Source organism: Equus asinus, chromosome 20 (genome assembly GCF_041296235.1).
Source record: "Equus asinus isolate D_3611 breed Donkey chromosome 20, EquAss-T2T_v2, whole genome shotgun sequence".
Taxonomy (NCBI): Eukaryota; Metazoa; Chordata; class Mammalia; order Perissodactyla; family Equidae; genus Equus; species Equus asinus.
In genome coordinates, this window is record NC_091809.1 from 102,181,538 (window position 1) to 102,209,178 (window position 27,641).

Genomic DNA, 27,641 nt, shown 5'->3' on the forward strand with positions numbered 1-27,641 from the left:
TTTCAAAGCTGCTGTCGTGCAGTATACACAACACCGTGAAGACATTTTGGTTTTCCTCCCGGCTGTCTCTCCGTCTACTGACAAAACACCAGGTGCGGCCTGATGTCTAATGGCAGCTGGAGGAAGAGAACTTGTGACTTCGTGTTTCTCCTCCTGGAGTGCTGGGCTTGCTCCGGTTGACACTGGTGAATTCTGATGGAGGTGGTCCGTGGATGCTACTTCGAGATATCCTGCAGGTCACCAGGCTGCATCCCCACCTAAAGGCCAATCAAGGGGTTCCTTTTAATTGACAGTTGTTACAGGCAGGAAAATGGGCCGTGAAGCTCACTCTAAATCAAAAGGGGGTCAGTCTGAATTCCACCGTCAGCCTGAAGTTTACTCATAAACTCGAGGAGTTCTGCGAACTCAGTGATGAGATTCTTCCTGTCATTTTGGCAGCTGCTCGTGTGCCTGAGAGACAGGGAGCCCAGGCAGCTTGTGACAAGTGGTACTGCTTGGGGACTCAGGTATTTCAGAGCTGCTGGCCAAGTGGGAAGTTCATATGGTTGAGAGGACAAGGAGCAGGAGGAAGAGAACCACATTTATTGAGCACCAGATGTTATCCCGGGCTCGCTGCATCCTCACATCCATCGTGAAGATATTGTATAGGCTCCGTCTACAGCTAGGATCCAGGGAAACGGAGCCTGGAGAGGTGTAGGAACTGGTCCATGGTCACCCAAATAGCACAGGAAGGTTCTGGGAGCAACTCCAGGTGGCTCTAACTCAAATCCACGCATTTGCACCCTTGTCTGTGAGAATGTCCAGGATCACAGGCCATCTTTACGTGTTTTACAGAAAGGGGTCTACACTGCCTGTGGCTGTCATTGTTGCAGGCAGTGAGAACACCATCCTGGCGAGGGACATCTACATCAGACCAGAGACTGGACGACGGAAGGTCGTTTCCGTAATATTTATCCCTGCAGAGTAAATATTTCTGTCTCCGTCATGGTCCAGAGTTTCCCTGCTGACAGCTTCGTAGATGCTTCTTTCTCTCCTCTCTTGAACTTCTGGCCATCGCTGCAGACAGGATGGCCAGGCACCACTGGTTCTTTTCACTTTTAACTCTGAACTTCTTTCAGCCAAAGGAAGAAAGGCCTGCGAGTGAGCACCAGGGCAAGGCCTGGAGGCCGGGGCTGAGGAGGGGAGGCATCGGGGGTCCTAGATGGTGATGATCGTGGGGATGCCTCACCCACCAGAGACCAAAGCAGGGGCTTTCCGCGTGGTTTTGGACCAAGGGATCAGGTTCCCTGAAGTCACCTTCCAGACTTATTTCTAGAATGTTCTCACATCCCTTCCTTCCTCTCTTTTCTCACCAGCACCTCTCTGAGAGGTTGAATAACTTGCCCAAGGTCAGGCAGCTAGCAAGTTCTGGCTTTCTGCCTGCCCCCTTCATGGGCTTCCTCACTACTCTGTGGTTGTGTGGCCCCCTGTGAGCTTGGGGGACCCACTCACAGTCATGCTCAGCTTAAAGGCCTCCTCTTTGAGGAGTCTCCCATGACTGATGCCCCCTCGCCCACACACACAGCCAGCCTGCCCCCCGCCTCCTGCCTGGTTAAGGGCTCCCTGCACCCCCATCCTGACCCTGACCACACTGCAGTGTGACTTCTTATTTCATCTTCTGATGAAATTCCCCGGCAGCTGATGCAGCCCGACTTGTATCAGGTACTCAGCAAACGCTGGGTGGATGAAGGTGTGAGTGAGTCATTGAGGGAATAAGTGAGTGCCTGTGCCCACGGGCCTCTGTATTCCCTGGGCCTGGCATGCCCTCCTTCACGCTTCAGCACACATCACAGCCACGTTCTTCCTTTGAGCATCACTTCTCTGAAGCCCAGGATGCCACCAGGTCTGCCTTTGGGGCTCAGAGGTCTCTGGGCTCAGCCAAGGACACCCTGTACGGAGCGTGTTGGTAGAAGTGTGCTCCAGTGAACCCCAAGAGAAGCTCAGGACATGGGCCATGGGGCCGTGGAGTGGGCGGGAAGGCAGAGAGGGGACTGGAGGAGAATCCGGAGCAGGCCGAGTGGGATGGAGGCGTGGGTGCGTCCAGGACCGAGTTCTAGACTGTGTTTGTGGCTCCTGGGTGCCCGGGTTGCAGAGTGGATCTTCAAAGTGGCGATAGCCCGCTGACTCGGGAGTCCAGAGCATAACAGGAACTTTTACTGAACACTGTATGTCAGATCCTGCTAAGCACTTCTCATCCTTGATCTCATTTGCTCCTTAGGAAAGCACCTCCCCGCTGGGCCTGGCCCCTGTTCCTGTGTCACCTGATGAGCGAACAGAGGAGCAGAGAAGGTCAGGGGTACCTGGGGCAGAGCCATGTCTCGGAACCCCAGTCTGTGCCGTGGCAATCAGCCTCCCCCTGTGACATGGCCTCCCCACCCCAGCCACACCCCGGGAATGCACAGGAGAGGTCCCTCTTCAATTCCTGTCTAAGTGCATCTGATTAGGAGAATTGCAGTGGAGCAAGTCATTAACTTTCATTTCAGACGCTCTGCCTGGGGTCCCCTGTGTGTCTTCTATTCGACAGGCCGTGCTGGGGGACAGCAAGGCCCCGGTGCACCTGACACACGCTATGCGGATGCTGAGTCAGGCGGCCCTGGGCTCTGCGACTCAGAGAAGTCCCAGGGTTTCAACTTCTACATGGTCGTGAAAGTAATGGTTCTCCCTGGGTAATGGAATTCTGGGTGACTTTTCTTCTTTTTTTGGTGCTTTTAAAATTTATAAGAGTGAAGTATTCATAATCAAAGAAAAACCTCTTGACTAATAAATGAAAATAAGCAAATACACCTGCAAGATGCCCAGGAGCTGTGGTACCTCCCTGCCCTGCTCAGGCATTTCTCTTAGCCTGGAATGCTCTCCCCTTCTGTGGGATAAGAAGAAAGAGATTTGCTCCTGCTCCCTGCTTCCTGGCACAAAGCTCCTAAAACCCTTGGAATTTCCTGAGTGACTGAAGTGTCTTTTGTTATTCGTAGAGACCCTTTTGACCACACCTGAGTTTATGGTAGTGAGGTGACTTATAGCGGGGTCCCTAGATGGCCTCAGAATGGGGCTGGTCAGCAGAAAGACCTTGTCGTTACCGGGTTGGGACTTTCAGCTCCTCTCCCTGATCTCTGACGAGGGGAAGTGGGGGCTGCAGACTGAGCTCCATGAAAACTCGTGAACGACAAGATTTGATGAGCTTCTGGGTTGCTGAATGTGTCCACGTGCCTGGAAGGTGGTGTACCCCAGTCCCATGGGGACAGAAGCTCCTGTGCTCGGGAACTTGGCGTGGGAAGGGATCTGAAGCGGGAGCACCTGAGCGGGGCCCTGCAAAACGGGCAAGATGTGGACGCGTGGAAAAGGAATCGTCCAATTCGGACCTTGCCCTAAATGCCTCTTCATCTGGCTGTTCATGTGTCTCCTGTATAATATCCCTTATAATAAACTGGCAAATACAAGTCAATGTTTCTTGGAGTTCTGTGAGCTGCTCTAGCAAATTAATCAAACCTGAAGAGGGGGTTGTGGGAGCCTCCAATTTACGGGCAGGAGGGCAGAAGCACAGGTGACAACCTGGACTTGCGATTGGCGTCTGCAGCGGGGGCTGTCTTATGGGATGGAGCCCTTACCCTGTGGGATCCGATGCTCTCTGATGTGATCTCTGCTGCTGCCTCCAGGTAGCTACTGTCAGAAGTGAGTTAAAGTTGTAGGACAGGCACTGTCCTCTAAGAATTGGACGATTCCTTTTCCACGCGTCCACATCTTGCCCGTTTTGCAGGGCCCCGCTCAGGTGCTCCCGCTTCAGATCCCTTCCCACGCCAAATAAACCTCTCCTTTGACTCCTTGTCTGTCGTCTGTCTTGCCCACTAGGATGGAAGCTCCATGACGGCAAGGACCCTGTCTGTTCCCTGCTTATCCCCAGGATCTAAAGGAGTGTTGGGCACATAGGAAAAGCCCATAAACATTTTTTAGGTGAATCAGTGGATATTGTCACATCCAATTCCGACTATCCATCTGTATCTCTCCTGGGGCCCCTCTGCATCACACGGAGGCAGCTGTTTCTCCGTCTCCTCCACGGGCCTGTAGCCAGGGACGCACTTATTTCGGGGGCCCCACAGCACAGAGCTTGGCACAGGATAGGCCTCAGTGAACAACCGTTTGTTGCGAACTTGAAGCAAGGAGCCAGGCTTGCCTTACCCTAGGACACACACAGCCTCATCTCCTCCCTTCTCTGGGGAACGAGCTAGGTCATCAGGAACCAATTGCAATGCCATGCTTCCTAGGGAGAGAGAATCGCCCCTCACCGCCCCAGGAAAGGGAGTTATCAAATGAAATGGCTCAAAGAAGTTGACCCGCTATGCCAGATGTGCTGCTTTATAGGGAAGGAAAATTCAAAACACAGCAACAAGATCTACTCAGAGCCAAACTGTGAGACGTCAAGATGCCTTTCCCCTTGGATTCAGCCTGGTGGCTGCTCTCACCTAAGCCTTCCTCCCAGGCTGTGGAATGACTCCTGGTAGATAGCACGTAGATATCTGCATCCCTTTGTTGCTTCCCTTTCAGCTTGTGGGCCGGCATTTTGTTTGTGAAACATCTGTATTGTTGAAGATGGGGGATAATGGGCAACAGGATTCTGGATCTGTAGAGGCTGAATGAGATGGATCCTGGGCTCCATGGTTGAAGACACGGGTTCAAACCTTACCTCTGCTCTGCCCTGGCTGTGTGTCCTTGGGCAGGTGACCTAACATCCTATCCCAATTTCCTCATTTCTAAGATGGGGATGAGGATGGTGACTATGGTGTCTACCTCAGAGGGGTCAGGGAGATTAAATGTAAAACATTTAGCACAAAGCTCTTAGGATAAAACCCAGGTGTAAATTTCCACCACGTTGGATTTGGCAATGGATCATTAGACATGAGGCCAAAAGCATAAGCAATAAAGAAAAAATAGATAAATTGGTCTTTATCAAAGTTGAAGACTTTTGTACATCAAAGGATAACCTACCGAATGGGAGGAAATGTTTGCAAATCTTATATCTGACAAAGGTCTAATATGCAAGAATATATAAAGAGCCTCAGCAGAATACATCAAGAGCTCAACAGTCGGAAGATAAATAACCCAATTAAAAAGTGGGCAAAGGACTTGAATAGACATTTCTCCAAAGAAGATATAGAAATCATCAAGAAGCACATGAAAAGATACTCAGCATCATTAGTCATTAGGGAAATGCAAATCAAAACCACAATAAGATACCATTCACACACACTGGCATGGCTGTATTTTAAAAATGGAAAATAACAAGTGTTATTGAGGATGTGAAGAAATTGGAACCCTCATATATTGCTGGGGGAGGGGGAACATAAAATTGTGCACTGCCATGGAAAACAGTTTGACAGTTTCTCAAAAAGCTGATCAGAGAATCACCATACCATCCAGCAATTTCATGCCAAAAAGAGCTGAAAACAAGTGTTCGAAAGAACGCTTGTACATAGATGTTCATAGCATCGCTATTTACAATAGTCAAAAGGCACCAACAACCCCATATCCATCAACCAGTGAGTAGATAAGCAAGATGTGTTATATCCCTATGATGGAATATTATTCAGCCATAAAAAAGAATGGAGTACTGGTACATGCTACAACACGGATGAACCTTGAAATCATGCTAAATGAAAGAAGCCAGACACAAGGGGTCACATATTGTATGATTCCATTTATATGAAATATCCAGAATAGACGAATCCGTGGGAGACAGGAAGTGGATTAGTGGTTGCTAGAAGTTGGAGGAGGGGAGAATGGGGAGTGACTCCTTAATGGGTATGAGGTTTCCTTTTGGGATGACAAAACTGTCTCGGAACTGGATAGAAGAGACGGTTGCACAATATTGTGAATGTACTAATGTCACTGAATTGCACACTTTAAAATGGTTAGTTTTATGTTATGTGAAGTTTACCTTCATTTAACAAAACATACAGTGCAGAGAAGGCTGTCAGTAAATGGTGCCTTTGTTATCACTGATTATTAATGTGTCCTCTTCCCACTTTCCCCAAATCGGCTTTCCCCAAAGATGAGGAAACTGAGGCACAGAGAGATTAAGCGTTTTAACCAAACTGGCAGAGCTCGTAAGTGGAAGAGCTGGGTCCAAATGCAGAGGCCCTGGCTCTGGCACTGACGCGCTGACCCCCACGCTAACGACCCCCAAACCTGGAGGTGATTGTTGTTATTCTCAAGAAGGGATTGCCCTGGGCTGTCCGAGCTGTCCTGCTCTCCCCCCTCCCGGGCCACGCTGCTGTCCCTAAGTGAACACTGCAGAGCTGCTGTTTAATCTTTTGTCTCTGCAAAGATCCCAATTTTGGGTCATCCCTTTGATGTAGTCGTTCATCTGCAACCTTTTTTTTTTTTTTTAAGATTTTATATCTTTGACAAAAGATATGACAAAGTGGGAATAGTAATGGTGTACATCAAAGCTTCCAGAACTGTGTCTGGCACATGGTAGGGGCTTAATAAATGACAGTGATTATATTATAATTCCTATTGCTGATATTAATTAGTATAATCACCTGGGGGAACCTAGCTTAACATGCTGAAGCTTGCCAAGGAGAACTTCCCAGAAACAGCAAACCACCAAACCAACGGTGGACAACAGCGTTCCTTTGAAACACTGGCCACAAATTGCATTTTTACAAAATCTAATTTCCTTGTTGACTTCTTGTTTGGGAAAAGTTTGGTCTTTGAAATCTAGTGAGGTCTCTGCCTCAGCGTGTGAGCTCGGGAGGCACTGCCCTGCTTTCTGGGCAAGTGTTTGCTGTTTGCTCCGCCTGAGGTCATCCGGGCTCCAGACATCCACAGGGCTGCCTCCATCACTTCCTTCCCTTCCCTTCCCAGAAGTCACCTTCTCAGGGAGCCCGACCCTGGGCCCCTCTCCCACAGTCCAGCGCCCCCTGCTCCCTCCCCTTCCTATCCACCCTCTCCTCTTTACTTCTCCCTTCTTAGCACATGACCAGATACACCTAGTCATTTATTCCCTCACGTTGTTGACTGTCCCCTTCTGGAAGGGAAGGGCTTTGGGGTTGGGGATTTTGACCATTTTGTTCATTGCTTTTTCTCTGATGCCCAGAGCACGCCAGGCACAGAGCGCGAGCCCCAAGAATATTTGTTGTACATGTGAGTATACAGGTGGGAAGCGGGTTCTGAATTTAGAACTCACCTGATACAGGTGTGCTCAGCAGAGAAAACCGGTCTTTTCTGGGCCCGCCTTGGGCACTGCTTGACGTTTATCATTTTATCTTCACGATGCCCTTGCGGATAAGAACGTTGGGGCTCAGAGAGATTAAAACACTTAACCTGCCACACAGTTTATGGGTGACAGAGCCTGAGACCATGCCCTCCCTGCTGAACAGAAAGCGACGGCTTCGCCCTCCCTTGCCCCCCGCCTGTGGAGCAGGCCCCCTGGGTGGTTTCTGAGCTGGATGCTCCACAGGGCCAGAAGGCCCGTCCCCCCTCACCTGCCTGTGTGTGTAGGCGGCTCTTGGCATGAGCACTGAGTCAGGCGGCCCAGCAGCTTTCAGTGCTCGGAGGTGGCAGGCTAATTAACAGCTCCAGGAGCAGCCTGTGGATGCACTAGGGGTTGTTGGAACAGTCTGCTGAGAGCCACGGGCTGGAACAGAGCTCCCCACCCCCCTCCCGGGGAGAGCGGGTGCAGGGCGGGGCCAAGACAGCCAGCATCAGAAGGTGAAGGGGGTTTTCTGTCAAAGGAAGATACTAGACAAGAGTTACAAAGACTGGAGTTCTGCTCCTGGCTCTGCCACGAACTAGTTGTGTGAAACTGAGTAAGTTTACCGAGGCCCCTGCTTGCAGAACCTCAGCATTGATCGGTGCGTGCCTTCCAAACTTGTTGGGTATGGTCCATGAGACCAGAGAGGCAACGTGCTCACCCAGGTGCAAAATAAATGTGAGCTATTTCACGTTTATTCATTCTGAGCTACGGTCTCCTCATCTGTCAAATGAGAAGTTTCATTCCGTCGACACAGGCCTGGCACACAGTAGGGCTGAATAAGCTTAGTCCCCTCCGTCTTCCCCTTCCCTCCCGTCAGCATCAAGTTCCAGGCCCCTGTGGTCCCTGAGGATGCAGCGCTCCCGGCCCTGCCCTGGAGGGTGTCTATGGGCTCATAGTTAATGAGCCTTCCTCCCAGGGCAGGAGGGCTGGGGCTGGGGCTGGGACTGGGGCGGGCGTTTGGGAACTATTGTGTTAGAAGTCCCTCCCTCCCTTCCATCCTTGTCTCCCTTTCATCCTCCTCTCCCCTGTTCCCCTTCCCTCCTTCCTTCCTTCTTCCTATCCAATTCATTTTCAGTGAGTACCTACTAAGAGTCAGGCACTGTGAATACAGCTGTGAGCAAGACAAGATCCCTGCTGTCAGGGAGCTTAAGTCTAGTTGGAGTTGAGTGGGGAGAAAGAAAAAAGCAAGTACACGAGAATATAAAATAAGCACAATGAAAAGAGAAAACAGATTCATATAATGGGAGGTGATGGAGGGAGGTTGTGAAGCTACTTTAAATGGGGAGCCAAGAAGACCATCACTAAGAAAGCAATATTTGAACTAAGATGTGAAAGATCAGGATAGGTCAACCATGCTCAGCATCGGGAGAAGGGGTTTCAGGCTGCAGGAAATCACGTGCAAAGGCCCTGAGGTGGGATGAAGCTTAAGTAGAGCCCCTGCACTTTTTAGTGTGAACAGTGGATCTCCAAATGCAGCCAGAGCTCTGCTCCTCCAGCCCGGGCAAGGCAAGCTGGCTTCATCTTCAAGGGTTGGCTGCACTTAAGATCCTGGGTGCTCCCAGGATGTCCTTTCTGCTGTTAATTTGCTGCAAGTGGCAGAGGTTAATCGTGTCCACGTTCCTCAGGGTGCATACCAAAGCCGGCCCTTCTCACAGATGCTGGTTTAAATTAGAGGGCTTGTTTGCTGAAGACTAGATTTGGCAGTGGTTCATTCCAAACTGGTCCTATTTCTGAGCACTCCTGATTGGCCGGCAAAAGAACGCTAGGCTAGGCTGGCATCGAGCACAGGTGGGAGATGCCTGGTCCTGCCAGTCCAGTGAGAGGCGAGTCAGAGCCCACCAGCCTTGCGCCCAGACCTGTCTGGTCTCCCTGCTGTAGCCAGAATGCCAAGCAGACCCGCCGGTCTCCCATCTCAGGTGCTCCACGCTGGGCCCTGCCTTGCTCTCGACTCCTCTCTCCTGCATTCGCTCCTGCCTAACCCCATGTCTTTGCCTGCCTCGCCCTCTGTCCCCACAGGGGAGGTTCCTTTCCTCCTTACGGGCTCTGCTCAAATTCTGCCTCCTCGACAAGCCTCCTCAGACACCCCCTGGGGGAATTCTCCTCTCCTTCCTCATCCTCCTGGTTTCTCTTAAGCTTTTTCAGGCACTGGTCATAGTGTACGTGGTGCTGAGGAGACTGGCTTCCAAGCACAGCGTGAGCTTCTTGAGGATGGGATCCAGGTCGTGCATCTTTGCAGCCCCAGGGCCCAGCACAGGCTTGCATATCCTTCATTCAGTCGTCCACTAAGCAAATGTTTGCGGAGGGTCCACTCTCTTCCAGCTCTGCGGGAGGCTAAGGGGAAACAGCTGTGGGCAAGACCTGTTCCTGCTCTTAAGTTGCTCCTGGCCTCGTCCAGGGGACAGGCCATGAGGACACCAGTGTAACACAGAGGGCTGAGCCCAGTGGGGTGCAGACTCTAATGAGGGGTGCCCCATTGAGGCTGGGGTGGTCCAGAAAGGCTTCTCAGAGGAAGAGACAACTAAGACACATAGACTGAGGACACTGAGGCTCGGCGGAGTGAAACAACTGGCCAAGACCTCACATCCAGCACGCGGCAGAGCGAGCGCTCAAGTCTGGGTCTGCGTCCGTGCCCTGTGCACACGGTCGTTTGTGGAGTGGATTCCCCTCCATCTACACACCCCCAAGTCGACACACTCCTTTCCGCTCCTGCCTCACAGAGCCAAGAGGAAAAGGATCAGACCCACCTGGCCAGAGCCTGGGCGGCCTTCCCACATTCTGCGGAATCCTCTCTTTTGAAGCTACGTCAGGCTTTTGCAGACTCACCAAGTCTGTGGAGTCACGGAGACCGCCAGCAGAAGCCGAGGCCAGTGAGCAGACTGGGTATCAGAGCGCAGCTTTCTTCTTACTCGTGGTGGCTTTTTTCCCTATTTCAAAAATAATGCATACTAATTGTAGAAAATTGGGGGAGAAAATACAAATCATCCGTAATTCTACTACCCAGAATTAACCATTCTTAACATGTTGGTTTATTGAGGTAGCTATTTTGGGATATTATTTAGAAATTGCTGCAATGCATAATTACTGCTTATTAATTTATACAAATACGTGAATAGGATTAACTTGCATATATTTAGCTTGTTGTAAAGACTTGCGCACTCTAGTGCCTGGAAATCTCAAAGAAAGAGAGGAGAGGGGAAGGACTAGCTTTTATTGAGAACCTACTACATGCCTGGCTGTAATTGACACTCCTCATATTGATAATGCAAGAACCAAACTTATGTGATAAAACAAATATTGTCTCATTTATCCTAATGATGACCCATCAGATGAGCATCAGATTGTTCTTATTTCCATTTTACAGGTAAAACAACAACAACAAAAAACGAGGCAGGAACAGTATATCCTACAGCCAAGAGCACAGAGCTGGGCTGCAGTGGGCCTGGGGGTGAACTCCTGATCTGTGTTGTGGTTCCCACGGCCCTATCAGAGGCCTCAGGGGGGCACACCTGTTGCTCTTGGAGACGGCCAAGTGTAGACGGCTCATGGCTCATCCGCTGGGCGCTCCTATCATTTCTTTATCAAGTCCTCCAATGGGCCCAACCTGGACCAGACACTGAGGGGACTCGTAGGAGCAGGTCTGTCCCTGTTCTCAGGAGGCTCCTCTGGTCACTGCAAGACCTCAACCCTCAGAGGAGGGAAAAGATTGCAGAGGATCAGCTAAGAGCTGTGGCAGTTGCTGCATTTGAAGGAAAGAAATAGGGTCTGAGATTCCGGAGTCCCCAGGAGATGCCCGCCTGGCTGCCTGCCGTAAGGCCCCCCAGAGCAGACCCCGTGTCATGATTACAGCAGCCCAAGGCCAGCCCCTCGGTTTGTGGGGCTCAGAAGCTGACTCACACCAACCGCCTCCTGGAGACCAGTTGATCCTCCGGTCACAAAGGCATTGATTTGCAGCGTGCTGCAGGCTGGATCCTCCAGGTCGAGATGAGACGAGAGGGTCAGTGGATTCCCAGGGAGTAACACCTTGCAAAGAAAAGGGCAGAAAGTGAGTTTGTGCAGACGGAGCCATCAGATTGTGATGCAGAATGGATAAAGCCTCTGCCAGCCCAGGAAAGAGCAAGGGCCCGAGCAGGGACTGCCATCAGAGGGTCCTGTGTGGGACAAAGATGTCTGGGTCCTTGTTCCACTGCCTTGCTCAGGCATTGGCTGGGGCGCCCTGAGAAAAGCCTTCCTGAAGGCCTATCACGCTCCTTGCAGCTGGGCGCCAGGTCCTTTTCTGAAGGAGCAGGTGAGCCTTGCATCCCTGTGTCTGTCACACAGGGGAAATATAACTGCTGCAGGGTCTGCAAAGCTCACGTGGTTTCCTTGTTGAATTCATGTCCCATAGAACAGCCATGTGGAGAGCCAAATATGACCGTAAGTCTACTGGCTTAGCATGCAGTCGAGCACAGAGACTGTAAAATGCAAATTCTTAGTGGCATCAGGCCAAAGCAGCCTGACAAAGGGACCAGCTGACTGCTCTTACTGTCGGCTTCTCCTGTCACCTGTATGAGTCTGCTGGGGCTGCCATAACAAACCCCAGAGACTGGGAGGCTGAAACAACAGAAATGGATTCTCTCACAGTTCTGGAGGCTGGAGTGCAGGATGAAGGTGCTGGCAGTGTTGGTTTCCTCTGAGGCCTTGGTCCTTGGCTTGCAGATGGCCGCCATCTTACTGCCTCTTCACCTGGTGCCCCTGGGGTCTGTCCGTGTGTCCTAATTTCCTCTTCTTATAGGGACATCCGTCAGATTGGCGTAGGGCCCAACCGAAAGTCCTCATTTTAACTTAATTATCTCTGTAAAGACTCTATCTCCAAATACAGTCACATGCCGAGAGTTAGGAGTTCAGTGTATGAATTTTGAGGGGACATAATTCAGCCCATAAGAACACCCAGCCCCTCTTCAGATTGACTCGGACACAAGTCTTGCCTTGATGGGTCTGTCCTGCCTCTATGGGGCAGGCACAGTTCACGTGGGGTAGACTTTACAGAGACAGCTTGTCACAAAGGACCTTGGATGTCACACTAAGAAAGTTGCATTTTCTCCTGAAAACCAGGGGGAACTCTTGGCGGGCAGTGGCATGATCAGATGTGAATTTTTGAAAGATCACTCTGCCTGTCACTTGGCGAATGGACTGAAGGAGGCAGGACGGGAAGGAGGAAGGCTCTTTGTGAGGAGATAACTGTGCTCGTCCGGAGAAGAGATGGTGAGGCCTCAGCTGGGATGGTCACCATGGGAAGAAAGGATGGCTTTCAGAACCTTTGAACACACACCTTCCACAGTTTGGGGGCAAATGCGAAGGCCAAGGAGGGCAGAATTCAGGTGTCCAACACGCTCAGCAAAGAACAGAGCCTAGGTTGCAGGAATCACCCTTTTAACATCAGAATACTTCCTCCAGATGAAATCTTGAATGGGAGATCCATGTATAAACGGATTACAAATGGAGGTGTTTTGGCAAATGTCACGATAGTGGTCCGCGATCTCTGCCCACTGGGATGCCCCATTATCTCCCATACCCAGGGTTCCTCTCCCTCCACTCCTACCTCTATTTGGGGCAGACATTAGCTGGTACACACTGGTATAACCATACCTCTAACCCAGTTGGTGAATACCCACCACGCTGAGCTCTCTCTGTGGCCCCCACCTAAGAACCTCCAACCATCCAGCCTTGTCATGACTCCCTAGACCTCCCAACAGTCCAGCAACCAACAGGGAAGGTCCTGCCACAGGGAGGGGCTCTAGGACCCTGTTATCCAGAGCTGTGGCCAACATCTGTTGAATGTCTGGTCCCTTACCAGACCAATTACTAAATGTGTTGAATATCGCCAGTCCGTGTGTGTAGCACACCAGCCATTCCCAACTATGGACATTTTCCTCACAAACACCCTGCTGTTTATTCCTTCTTGTGGCAATGCCTTCCTCTCTTCACTGCTTGGCCAGCTCCTGCACATCCTTCAAGACTCAGCTCATGTCACCTCCTCCTTGAGCCCTTCCCTGCTGCTCCCACGGCAGCGTTCATGGTTCCCTCTTAAACCTAACTCTGCTGTGGTCCTTTTTGTGCTGGATGACGTGTATCTGTTTACCGGCCTGTCTTCTCCACCAGGCTGTGTGTTTCAAAAGGGCAGACTGAAGCTTTCTACCATTCCCTCTTCGGTGTGTAGCACAGGGTAGGCACACAGAGTTGGAGGAATGTCTCTGTGGCCCAGGAAAAGTGTCTGGGGCCACTCAATTCAGCTGTTTCAGGGCGAGCAGTGCTGGCTCTGTATTTTTAAGAGGGGCTCTCCCATCTCTGCTGCGTTCCCTAGGGAGTTAAAGCATCTTAGAGCAGGGCTTCATCTTCCTCATCCAGGTATCTGGGTTCCCAGGACAGTGCCCAACACAGAGAGTGCCCTCAGTCACTGTTTGTAAAAGCCCTAGTGACCTGCATGATGCCGCCTTTGGGACTAGCAGGCAGGTGTTGTCACCCACAGCCCTGTGACGTGGGGCTCACACTATCTTCAGTTATCACATAAAGAAATGGATGCTCGCAGAGGTTAAGTCGCTTGTTCAAGGTCACTGTGTTCCAAGTGTCAGAGCTGGAACTTGACCTCCAAAAGCCAGCTCTTGGTTAGCCTCTGCCCGCCCTCCCCTTGTTTCCCTCATGGGGCTGCTTTCAGACGCCCGACCTCGGATCCCTCCTACGTGGAGGAGCTTGCCGGCTGGCGCTCCCGCACTGCCTTGAGGCCACATGAGATAGCACAGGACTGGGGCTGCAGACCCACAGGGGAGATTGGCCATTTGGAGCCAGCCATCCTTGTGGCCATCTTGGCCTCTGGGCTCTGTCCCAGCTACTGCTGGAAGCCCTGGACTGTCACAGTCGGCCCCCTGCTCCCTCTGTGCCCTTCACCACCTATCTTTTTCACAGCTCTATTTCCCCTCTTGTCAACAGATGTCTCAACAAAATGTTTTCCGTCATTGCTGGCTATTTTTATCCCCTTATCAGAGTTATTTCCTTTGGTAAATAGCTTCCTGGCACGGGGTGGGCAGCCTAGCACAGGCGCCAGCAAGCACCGCGGGGCAGGACTCGTGGGGGGGGTGGGCATCCGGGGAGAGGGAAGAAGCTAGCGGCTCGGGCCCGGCTCGGCCTTTGGGGACTGCTTTCTGCTCTGATGGCAGTGGTGGTAGCAGCAGCAGCAAGATGTTCATTCATTCCCCACTTCAATCTGTTAAAACCGTTCTTTGAGAAGGTAGCGTGTGCCGAGGGCCTCGGAAGCAGACAATCAGCAACAGCCGCCCAAAATAGCCTCGAAATCAGCAGCATTTTGTTCTGCTCAGGCTTTTCATGCCTGCAAGGGGAGGAAAAAAAGGATCCAGAGCGTTTTCCGCTTCCAAACACACATCTATTTTACAATAAGACAAACGACTCGTATTCCTGCTATTAAATCCAGCAGCGTCCCCTCCCCACCAACCACCCCTTCTCCCAAGGCCTCGCCAACATTTCCTTTTGTGGCTGCAAGAGAAGAAAAGAGCAGCTCCTGCCGTCTCCTGCGCCGCGCGCCTCTGCCTCTGCCTGCGAGCTTGGCTTTTACAAGCTGGGGTTTGAGTCAATTAACACGGCACGTGCTGCTGCAGCTGCTGGAGGGGCTTTCCAAAAGGTGTCGTGAGAGCCGGGCCCCGCTGGAGAGGCAGGAGCCAGCACTCTGCTCCAGGAAGCCTCTGGCCCAGTCAGAGGTTAAGCCAGGCCTTTGCAGAGACCCTGGGCTCTCTGAGTGCCTCCCGTTGTCACTGCGCCTCCAGTAGGGTTGCACAGGACCCGCCTCAACTTCCGGAGAAGATTCCCAGATGGCCAGGGAGACAGCGTGTGCTGGGGGAGGCAGGAGGCCTGACCTCCAGTCCTAGCTCTGCCCTGACTCATGGGAGTACCTTGTCCAATCTGCCATCTTTGCTGAGACCAGTTCCTGGGGGAATAAACTCTCAGAGCCCCGTGACACCTCTCCTTTATAGCCCTTACACAATGGGAATTGAACACTTCCTGGTGGAAGATCTCAACCCTCTGGATCACAGGGCTGCATACTTAGGCCCAGGGATCAAACCTGGCCCTCTCCGTTCATGTGCGTATCATCTGTGGCTGCTTTCACACTGCAATGGCAGAGTTGAGTAGTTTCAGAGATTGGATGGACCCCAAAGCCTAAAATATTCATGCTCTGGCTCTTTACAGGAAGAGTTTGCCAACCCCTGGTCCAGATGCAAAGTCCCATGAGAGCAGAAACGTTGTCCCCTCTGAGAGGCTTAGGGACACTCTCTAGATCATTCAGCTGGTAAGTGGCCTAAAAGTAAGTGTGGGTGTGGAAGCCACACCATCCTCAGTGTGTCAGGACTGTCAGGGACGCTATCAATTAACTGTGCACAACTAGAGTTGGAATTTGACACAAAAGGACTCCCTCCCAAGAATCAAAGCCAAACAACACGTAGGTGGGTGAGCTCAGCGTCTAGCAGAGTGTTTCTGAGCGAGGACTCTGTTCAGGCAGGCTCTCCACGGCTTCCCGGCCACGTGGCCTCAGGAAAGCTCTTCACCTCTCTGAGCCTCAGTTCTAAATTGGGTAGAATAATACTGATTTTGCAGGACTGTTATAAGGATGTAGCATGATGATCTAAGTAAAACACTAGCACAGTGCCTGGAAAATATTGGGGCTCTCTGCAGGCCTGCCTCCCCTCACTGGTCAATCTAGCCCCCACTGGGAAATGACATGCCCTCCCTTAGGTTCCATCTGAATGTCTTTCCCAACAGAGCTGACATGGCTGGGCAGGGAGAGAGTGAGAGCCCCTGGGCCCAGGAGTGGCAACAGAATGTAGAAGTTGAAGTATTGAGTTCAAATCTTGACCCTGCTACTCACTGAGCCATATAACCTTGAGCATGTTGGTTGACTTCTGCCAGCCTCACTTTCCTATCTGGAAAATGGAAGGAAATAGACCCTTTCCTGTAGGGCAGCAATAAAGATTAAATGCAATTATGTGTGCTCTGTATTTAGCACAGGATCTGGCATTCAGGAATAGTAAATAGTAAGCACTCAGTAAATGTCAGTTGCGACTCCCCTCCGAGATGAGCTGGTTAAGTACATTCTAGCTTTTCCTGAGTTCTCACAGTAACGGTTGGCCTTGCGTGTCTCTATGGCCCTCATGAACTGCACCTTGCGGGGTGAGAGGCTCTGAGAAGTCCTCTGTCCTGTCCCACTGAAGTGGAAAGTTCTAGAAAAGCCAGAGGCCCGGCACACCAAGCTAGCCCAACTACACTCCTGGCATGGGGACTAAACAGTGACTTTGAAAATGTGTGTTTTCCTGGATAAAACCTCTAATTGGACAATTGCAGGTCTTCTGGCTTTATATAGACTTTATGACTTTGAAAGCTCTTAAGCTGGGGCGAGGGAAAATTTATGAATGGGATTTCTTTATTTCTGTAGCACTCTGACTCATGCTGTTAACCCAGCCTGGGGGCTGGGCTCCCGTTACTTGCTAATTTCTCTTTGCCAGGTGGTCCTTACTCCCTCACTGAGCCACAGCTAGCAGGTACTGAAACCCAGACAAAGGGATTCTGGCTGCTTAAAACATTGTCCTGGACCCAGACTGATTTCCCAGGCAAACAAATATGGTGCCTGGGAATTTCTCAGAGAAGCTTTACAGTTTTCTCCCAAATTTTGAAAGCTTATTTCACCGAGTTTTTATGTACCCCTCATAACCTGAGTTAAAAGCATCTGGCTTAGAGGTATGGCTAATTCCTGGCTGATGAACATTTCCTTTGGGTACCCACATCCAAGAGCAGTTTGAAGTCGGCAATGGAGCTACAAAGACGGGTCTGGACCAGTGTAGCAATGCGACTGACTTCACTTAAATGTTGTGTTAGTTAGGGTAACGTAAGCTTCGCTGACAAAAAGATCCCCAAATGGATAAAGGCTCAAACACAATAAAAATTTATGTCTGGTCCCCATAATAGTCCAAGGCTGACATTTCTGGTCCATGGGTGGCCCTCTTCCACCCAGTGAGTTAGGAACCCAGGCTCCTTCCATCCTATGGCTTCACCTTCCTCTCTAGAGCCTCGAAGTAACCTGCATCTAGCCAATGGAAGGTGAAAAAGAATGTAGAGAAGCCCCACCTGCTTCTTAAAAGCCTCGGCCCAGAAGTGACTCTCACCTCTTCTCACACTCGGCCAGTGGGGTCACATGGCCACACCTAGATGTGGGCAGGGCTGGGAATTGTAGCCATTGCTGGAAAACCCCTTCACATGGACAGCCACATACTATGGAAGGGAGAACATGAATTTTAGTGGACAATTAGTAATATTTCCTACAGAAAGGGAAATGTACCAAGACTGAGGCCATAATGGATTAAATACAGAAAGGATGCCATTGGGTCTAGCACCTGGGCCACCACGAGGGCTATCATTATCTTTGCGTGTGAATCCCCAGCCCTTAGAGCAGTGCCAAGCAGCAAGGAGACGCTCAGAAAAGGTTTGTGAAAGGAATGAATGAATGAGTATCCTACCAGTGCTATTGCTTTGTTCCTCTCTTGGGCCACCTAATAGATAAGCCAGATTCCTGGTCATCTGCTCCAGGCCATATTGAGGGTGCGTCTGTTGGGCCCAGATTCCAAGGGTTTGTCAAATGTTCCCCACGAAAGAGTCCAGACACATTTAGTTACTTATGCAATTTATAAATTACTTCTATTAAAGAAAGTAAAAATTATATAAATTTGGGACTACCCAAAACAACCTAGTGTATGGATGTTGTACCCAAAGATCCACAGGATTTCAGACCAGAAGGTCCCTTCGAGGACGTGTAGGCCTACAACTGCGAATATGACCCAGCTCACAAGCCCGCCCACTTGACAGAGGCTGCCTGGCATTGGATTCTGCAAGAAAGCATGCTGTGATGGATTAGGGACGTGTGCCTTAGGCAAGGGAAGGACAACGGTAAGCCAAGTCCCATGTTCTTGAAGGATCGTGTCAAGTCTGAGATCCCCGTATGTTATACAAGAGGGTGAGGCTCTGAGAGGAGAAGTGGTGGGCAACTGCCACTGGAGATTTTGGTTGGAAGGTCTAGAAAGGAGGCAATTGGAGCCAGGAGCTAAATAGATGGGGACAGCGAAGGGTAGACCAATCAGAAGAGGGTATGCTGGAAAATTCTCTTGGAAATTCAAGAGAGCTAAGGCCTAGGGACTGGTCAGCTATTGTGGCTACTTCTGTGAGAGAAAAGAGGAGGCAGGGCATGGAGTGTGGCGTGGTTTGGAATTGCTTCCTGCTGAGCTTGGCCAAGCTTAGAGCTTGGGCGAAATTTTGTCCCCCCCCAAATTTGTATGTTCAAGTCCTAACTCCCAATACCTCAGAATGTGACTGTATTTGGAGAAAGGGTCTTTAAAGAGGTGATTAAGTTAAAATGAGGTCATTGGAGTGGGCCCTAATCCTACATGCCAGGTGTCCTTATAAGAGATGCGGACACAGACATGCGCAGAGGGAAGACCATGTGAAGACACAGAGAGAAGACGACCATCGACAAGCCAAGCAAAGAGGCCGCGGAAGAAACTAACCCTACTGACACCTCCATCTCGGACTTCCAGCCTCCAGAGCTGTGAGAAAATAAATTTCTGTTGTTTATGCCACCCAGTCAGTTGTTCTTTGTTATGGCAGCACTAGAAAGCTAGCACCAGGGAAATGAAGTCTGCGTTCTTGCCCATGTTTCTCTGCAGGGCATGTGCCGTGAAGCAGTTGCATGAACTCACTGGGCAGTGGGCAAATGGCTCAAGGCTTGATACCCTGGCCTGTTGGATGCCCTGGAGCCCAGAGCCCCACAGGCCTCTCATGGCGACTGGGGCGCCAAGGGCAACCATGAGCACTGTGACTTGCCATCATCTGGCCTCTCCTCTGTGCCACCCTGTGCTGGCCCACGGGGGTTCTAGAGACATACAGGTCATGGCCCTCAGCCCAGGTGAGCTCAGCCTGGAGGGAGACAGAGAAGTCTTGTGTTTCCTGGATCCTAAGACAACATCGATTACAAAACAGTTTATTGATTTGATAACAGCAATTCAGCAGCAAGAAATACTCTTACATTAATCAGAAGCATGGATTGTAAGAACCATCCTGGTTTCAGTGAAGTAAAAATGGGACCATCTGCATGTCCTTGAGTCAAGCAAGTGGAGCGGATCACTGGTCAGAGCACCGGCGGTGTGTGCTGGGACAGGGAGCATGCTGGCGAGAGTGTGGTTGGTTCTGCCTCGGGAGGGAGGTCAGAGCCCTAGAGAGGGGACATCTGAGGAAGAGTATGCCACACTAGCAAGGCAAGAAGGGCATTCTCAGCAGAGGGAGCAGCATGGCAAAGGAACAGGGTGGATACATACCTGCAATAGCAAGAGACAATGGAGGGGAAAAAATGGAAGTGAGGCTGCACAGACAGATAAGTGCAGACCGTGAAGGGTCTGGAATGCCATGCCGGAAGTCCTCCCCTTCCTCTGGAGCAGAGGGTGGGAAATGAGGCTACAGGCCAAGAGAGAGCCCCAGCCCCACTCAGGACAGGGCCCCCCTAGCAGATCGGCCGTCGCAGTTCCATCTCCTTCAGCCGCTCTGGGCTGGGGAGCACAGATGCTTGGTAACCAAGGGACGGTCTACATAAAGCCACTTGTGAGTTGTCCTGGAAGGTACACTGAAGGATGGAGAGGGAGGGAGGGAAGGGGCAAGTCTTTGCCTCTCTCTGGGCCTTACCTTCCTCAGAATCTGTAGTGGACAGCTGTGCGGGCTCACGTGCTGGCTGCGTGAGTCCTCAGCCGGGCTCCATCACTTACGCTTTGTGTGCTTTGGTCCAATGACTTATCCTCTGGGCCTGTTTTCTCCTATGTAGTGGAATAATAATAATACCCACCTTTTAAAGTTGCCATGAGGATTAAATGAGATAATGCCTGTAACACGCTTTTAACAGTGTCTCACACGTGTGAAACACTCAAAATCAGCTATTGTAAAGATGATGATGATGACGATGATGATGGTGGTGTTGGAGTAGCTTAGTGGATTTTAAACCTTAAATTATGGAACCTTTCTTCCACTGTATTTGGAGCTTCGATGTATAAGAAAGGTCACAGTGAGCTCTTCTGGTTGAAGCGGGAAGAGACCCTGAGCCCTGGGCCTCAGCATCCACCTTCCCCAGGGCAGTCTCCACCCACCTGGGCACGTCTGTGGAACCCTCTGACTCCAGCCAGCCCAGGTGGAAAGCAATTGTCCCGGGGCATCTCTGAGTTCCCTCTCAGCTGCTCCCTTCAGTCCAATTCTTCCTTCCGAAGCCTGAGTGTACATCTCGAAAAGGTGCCCTGTACAGCTCAAAATCCATTTTCCAAAGCATCTACTGAGCCCGGCCCCAGGGACAGCCTGGTAGAGGCAAATCAAAGTGGACGTGGAGAGATGAGGGGGTTATTTGAGCCACAATCCTGACTGCAAAGACCCACAGATAATCAAATGCCACCTCCACGTTTTTTTAAGTCAGTAAACGTTTAGTTAAGGAATTGTACATGTTGTGATTCATTCCACTGCCCATCAGAGTCACCTTCGTTCCTCCAAAGCTTGAGTCAAGACTGCTCATCAAGAGAGGCCTTTTGGAAGACCCCGTGCTTAATACACAGTTGTCCTGTCAGTCAGCCTTGTCACAATTTTCTCAGTTGAGCCTCTTTTATGTCCACTTGAATAAGGACATACTGATGACGTACTACAAGATGTCTCTCCCCTAGAGTCTTTTCAGATAATTCACTTTAGGGCTGTAGAAGTTGAATTGCAGAAAATACATTGCTTTTTTGGCTTATGACCTAAAACGTATTATTCCTTAATACATTTCTATATTGTGCTTGTCTTACATCCAATTTTCGCTCATGACCTTGGCAAAAAGTGTTACAGAGCTCACCGTCACCACTGCCATGCATTTACTGTGGTGGGAGCATCACCTGTGTCTCTGTTTAGCGTCATTAGCAATTTCTGGACACCGCGATCAATGGCGCCCATTCTCATGGAGAAGGAGGCTTCACCTCCACATTTCTTAAGATAAGTTGCGCAGAAGTGACTATCTCCACCAGTCACAGTCCAGGGTAGTTTCTCATCCCTTTGCCTCTGGACAGTCGGCACCGCCATCGCCCGGTGGGTGCACTGTGGCTGTCTCTTCCCATGAAGGAACTGCATCTCGTTCTTTCGCCTCTGGTCCCTAGCACAGGGACTGCGTTTAGCAGGTGCCCGATGAATTGGTATTGGATCAGTCAAGTGGAATTGAATATGGACAGCTCTATGTGCCCACTCCAAGCTGGGGTCAACGACGAGCCAGAGACTCCTAGCTCCTGGCCACACAGAGGCTATCGTCGGGGAGGGAAGATAACGAGAACCGAGGTGATACAGCTCGTGACTGACGGTTGGAAGATAAACTTCCAAAGCCCACAAAGGGCAGGGGTTTGCCTTCAGGATCTGCTGGGGCTGGGCATGGGGAGGACCCTGGACAACTCTGTCTTGAGTCCTGAGATGGAAGGGCTCCTTGCTTCCTGGGACCCCAGAACCCGCGGGCTCTGCCTGGCTTTTGCAGCATAAACAGAAGGCTGGCCCTTCTTGTGCGGTTTTAACTGCACAAACAGTTTAGACACTGGTCTTCCGGCTCCCACGGCAGACTCCAATTTGGAGGCCACAGTGAGCAAAGGCTGGGGGAACAAGCCCGGTCCCCAGCCTCTCCTCAGGGGCTGCCTCTGCTTTTCCTTGTGTCTGCATCTGCCTCTGGTCACTACAGCACTCTGGCAGCTGCTTTGGCCTCCCTGGGCTTGTCACTGCTCTCCAAGCTCTGCCACCCCTTGACAATCAGGTTCCCTCTGCCTGGAATGCCCTTTCCTGCACCACTACCCCATGCATACCTATGGACCTCCTACTCGTTCTTCAAAGAATCCCAAATGTCGCCTCTTCCAGGAAGCCTTCCTAAATCTCTTCAGTTGGAATTTTTTACTCCTCCTTCTCCTGCCCTCCCATAGAACTTATACAGCATTTATGGTATTCTGCTTGGGTTTGTTATAGCTCTTACTTACCTTATTGCCCTTCCCTCTTACTTACCCTCAATGACGCAAAGATTTTTATCTTACTGGTCTTTGTACTTGCATATATGTGAGAAGACCGTGGATTTGAGCTTCAGTTCCTAGGTCTTTCTGGATATGTGAACTTAGACAAGTTAACTGCTATGTCGGAATCTTAGTATTTCAGTCTGTAAAATGGGGGTAAAAAAACTTCTCTCGCAAGCTTATCGTGAGCATTGAATAAGATGACTTGTATGAAGTAATAATGGAAATGAGATAATAATAATGAGAGCTAATGTTGATTAAGTGGCCACTTAGGCACGGATCTAAACTCTTAACAAGCTCATTTAAAATATTTTTTTAATTTTGAAATTATTATAGATTTGCAGGAAGTTGCAAAACACTACAGAGAGATCCCTTGTGCCTTTCACCCAGTTCTCTCCAATGGTTCCATCTTCCGTAATTACACAACAGTATCAAAACCAGGAAACTGACATTGGAATGAGGATGCGTGAGTATAGTTCTGTGTCCACTTGTGTGGATTTGTGTAACGACCACAATCAAGACACAGATCTAGTGTCTCTCGGCAAAGATCTTCCCTATGCCACGCCTTACGGTAACACCCACCCTTCTCCTTCTACCGTCCTTAACTCTTGGCAACCATTAGTATATCTTCCATTTGCATCATTTCATCATTTCAACAATGTTGTCTAAATAGAATGACGCAGCATATGACCTTTCAGGATTGGCTCTTTCTCACTCAGCATGATCCATCCACGTTGTGCGTATCAATAGTTCATTCCTTTGATGTTGCTGAGTAATAGACCGAGGCATGGATGTACCACAGTTTAACCATCGAAGGACATCTGGGCTGTTTCCAGTTCTGGGCTATTACAAATAAAGCTGCTAAAACATTCACATATGATTGTGTGGGAACATAAGTCTTCATTTCTCTGGGATAAATGCTCCAGAGTGCAATTGTTTGGCTGATGTGGTAAGTGTATGTTTGGGTTTTTAAGAGAGAGTCAGCTGTTTCCCAGAGTGGCTGTGCCATTTACAGTCCCACCAGCGATGTGTGAGTGATTCGGTTTCTCCACATCTTCACCAGCATTTGGTGTTATTTCAGCTGTTCTAATAGGTGTGTGGTGACATCTCATCATGGTCTTCTTCTGTATTTCCCTAATAGCCAGTATTGTGGGATATCTTTTCACGTGCTTGCTTGCCATCTGTATAGCCTCTTTGGTAAAGTGGCTCTTCAAATCATTTGTGCATTTTCTCATTGGATTGTTTGGCTTTTGAATGTGGAGTTTTGAGAGTATATGAGTCCTTTGTCAGATATGTGGTTTGCACAATTAGCTCATTTAATCCTCAGAACAACCCATGAAGCAGATACTGAGATTATTCCATTTACTAATGAGGAAGTGGAGGCACTGAGAGGTTAGCGCTGTGCCTGGCACACGGCAGATGGGCAGTGAATAACCAGGGTGAACTTTCTACAGATGGAGCTCGGACCACAGGCACGTACAGCTCATGGTGCTTTGGTGGGAATGGCGGGGCTGCTGGAGACAAGGATGGGCAGGTGAATGTTGAAGCCAGCAGTGAGTGGAGGGACTCAGTATCCGGTCAGCGGCCCCATTTAACAGGCTGAGAAGCTGAGGCACGAGCGCTGGAACAGACTTCTCTCCGTCTGGAAGTCCCAGTAAGCCTGCTAAAATTGCCTTCTTTTCACCCGCATCTGACCTCTCTCCCATACCGCAGGTTTGCTGAACAGCCGGCCAGGCTCCTCTGAGCGGATTTTTCTTTGAGGGAAGGGGTTTTGCCCATGCCTGCCCTTCGCAGGGTGCTGGGAGGCAGCCTGGGAAGCACGGAGCCAGGAGTCGGAATGCTGGATGCTGGTCCCAGCCTGGCAGCGAATAGCATGGGAATTGAGTGCTTTAGTTTCCTGAATGGTCCATCTCCGCCTCTGTCAAATGGGAGTAACGGTGGTAGCTAACTGGCAGGATGCTTGTGTGGATTCGGCGGAGTGCAGAGGGTAACCACAGGGCTTGGGTACCACACATAGGTTCAGAATGGGGTCCCCTCCTTCTACCTACGTAACTGTGAGCAGGGTGCTTAGCTCTCCTAGGCCTGTTTCCTTATCTGGAAAATGGGGACCATCACAGTTCCTCTTATAGGGTTGGAGTGAAGATTAAATGAGATGATGCGTATAAAGCATTTGCACAGATCCCATCTCAAGATGAACATGACTCACAAACTAACACTTATGGAGCACTTCCTTCGTGCCAGAATCTGCTTAAGTTGAGTTCATCCACAATAAGATTAGGCATCAAGACAAGGATATAGGTACAAGAGGTTTATTGGCGGGGGGGATCCCAGGAAGCGGAGAGAGAAAGGGGTAGGGAGATGGGGAAGGTCGTGGCTTCTGTGGGCGAGTGGGGCTCAGTCCGGCTAGGCGCCCTCTGAGAGAGGGTGGGGACGTGCCTCGGAATCCTTGCCTGTGGGGTGAGGAGGCTGTGGGGTTTATCCAGCATCTTCTCCCAGTCCTCAGAGGCTGAAGGTCACTCCGGAGGCATAAATTCTACCAGACTTTTACCTGCCCCGCGCTTAGACTAAGCTTATTCCCATGGCTTGAGATCACCTTTGAGACAGACAGACTCAGGATGCCGTTGGTGGATATAGGGAACCTGAACTGTCTCCAAGGGAACAGAGGTGAGAGCTGGCAGCCTTTGCCACGCTGCTGTAAGCACTGAAATTACTAACTCACTCAATCCCCACAGCAACTCTATGAAATGGGCACGGTTTCTATCCCCCTTACAGCCCCACTCTCAAACTCTCACATACGCACATTAAAGAAATGAAACTTCTGCAAGACGATGCTTATCCTTGCTCTGTGCAGTGCGCTCCGAAATTTTCTTTCTTTTTTATCATGTTATTTTTAAAATGCTATTCGTCACCCACTAAACTGTTTTCATAACTCAGCAATGGGCTGCAATCCACAGCTTTGGAAAAGATGGTGCCCTAATATTCTGTTTAATAGGACAATGTTGAGGACGGTGATGATGTCATAGGCCTGGCATTGGGCCTGGTACCCAGAAGGTACCCAGAGAACATTGGTTTCCTTGCTTGCCCTTCTTGGCAAACAAGAGCCCATGAGCAGCTGCCTCCCAGGTTGCAGACAGAGCCCTGGGCTGGCCCCAACACGTCTCCTACTCTGACCCAGACCTGCTCCGGTGGGCTCTGCTCAGCCTCCTCCTTAGGGATGGGCACCATCTTGGATTGTGACCTTCAAGTCACCAGCTCCCCAGAAGCCAGCCCCTCCTTGGGAGGCAAGGTTATGCCCTGTCCCCACGACGCTGTCACTTCCTTCCCCCGAGTCTTTCTGAGTGAGGATTGTTCCCCTAATCAGGATGGAGACGCAGCTCATTACAAGCTGGTGAGGCAACGGCGCTGTGCTGCAGGCCCGAGACAGGCTGTCTGGGAGCTTGGCCAGCCTCCCGCTGCCCCGGACACCAGGGCAGTAGCTTCAGAATGGAGCCAGCCTGCTGGGTTTGTTTGCCCCCTTCCCAAGGGGACACAGGCAGACAGACACTCTGCTGAGACTCCCGCTGTTGCACAAACTCTGCCATGCTCAGACGATGAGTTCCATCCAACGCTCAGTACTGCTTCCGAGGGCATCTAAACAGCATCTCTAATAATAACTGGCCTTTACTGAGTGTTTACTGTGCACCCGGCCCTGTGCTGAAGGCTTGACATGCAACGTGCTGTGTAGTCTTTATAGCAGACCTGCTAGACAGGCCTGATTGTCCCCACTCTAGATGCAGAAACTGAGGCATCGAAGGTTTGGGTAACTTGACAAGCTCACCTGGCAGCTAGAAAGTGGCCATAGCCAGCTGTCCCCACGGATCCCACACCTGTCTCACTTTGTCATGTTGACTGCAAGAACGTGACCCAGGCGCCCCCTTCCTTCTGGGTTCCGACCCCGGCTTCACTCTGTGCAGCGGCCAGGTGAGTGCCCACAGGTGACTTCACCTCTCTGAGCCAAGCGGCCTCATCTATAACGGGGTTCCTCATGGCACCTCCTTCCTAAGGCTGTTAGGAGGAGTAAATGAAATAATGTTTATAAATGCGTCTCCCAGAGTTCCTGATGCCTTAGAGGTGCTCAATAAATCTACTTATAAAAGAGTCGATTCAGCTTTTCCCCCACCGACTTGACAGTACCCTGCAGCCATTTCCCACCGGCTTGATGTCCCCATCCTGACAGGGACGGCCGTCGATCTAGAAACCTCCACAGGCTCCTGGGCTTCTCCCTGGTGCCTTGTCTCGCCCCCTGCCTGGCCACACCAGCTTCCCCCAGCGGGAATCTCTGGGGGCTAATGTCTCTCGGAGGGCTGTGCAGAAGCCGTTTACGTCCTCCAACAGCAGACCCTCCGCTAGGACGAGGGTGGTGGCGGCGGTGGCCGCGGAGCCCCGTGTGGACAGCCTCGTTAGCTGCGGTTTAATTACTGCCTGCAGTTTAGGTTTTTAATAACGCTGAGTCCCAATTAGCTGCTTGTTACTTCAGAAATAATTACTGATAGCAGCCCTTTGTCTTTGTTTTAATTCCAGCTTCGTTCCCAAGCTACAGGAGTCTAGATGAAAAGTTGGGGTTCTGGGGTGCATGAGGAAGGTTGGCACAGAACCGTGGGTCTAGCTGGGGTGCGTGTGTCTGTCTGAGATGAGTGGAGGCGTGACAATGGCCATTTCTCACCCCTGAAGACACCTCTGCAGAGACAAGCCTGGGGCCCTTATCTCGAGTGAAGGATGGAGACGGGCGGGGTTCTGCCATCAGGGGCAAGTGGGTGTGAGACCTGCCACCCGCGCACAGACCGACCACAGAGCGGCTGGCTCCCCGTTGTGAACTGTGCCTGGGACACGCCCCTCTGCTGCCCCAGGGGGCCAGGCTCCTGTCACTGACCACGGCACTGACCACGGCAGCGACAGGCACAACCAGATGGCAGAGCTGCTATGCGGTGTGAGGAGGGGGTGCCATCTCCTCTGTGAGGACAGAGCCCCCGTCTCCACCACACTTCTGATCTGCAGTCTAACAGGGTCTTTCTACCACACCCAAGAGAGCTTGGGGACGTCAGACGGACCTCAGAGTTCCCCCTGCGCTGTGGCCCACACAGCGAGTGGCGTCTGCGCTCCGACGGAGCTGCGCACAGGTAAGGTCATCCACGAATTTGTTCCGGGCACCACAGTCTCCTCCTTCAGGGGATTCTTTGGCCTGACTTGCTTTC

At 50.9% G+C, this 27,641-nt stretch overlaps 1 protein-coding gene and 1 non-coding gene across 2 annotated transcripts in view; one reads left to right on the top strand and one right to left on the bottom strand.

Annotated features, from left to right (window-relative positions):
- Nucleotides 1-27,641, top strand: part of NAV2 (neuron navigator 2) — a 706,055-nt gene that overhangs the window by 206,054 nt on the left and 472,360 nt on the right. The window lies entirely within an intron of this gene.
- Nucleotides 21,213-21,347, bottom strand: LOC123279210 (small nucleolar RNA SNORA1). Its single transcript, XR_006517127.1, has one exon. It is a non-coding gene; the product is annotated as a small nucleolar RNA SNORA1 (small nucleolar RNA).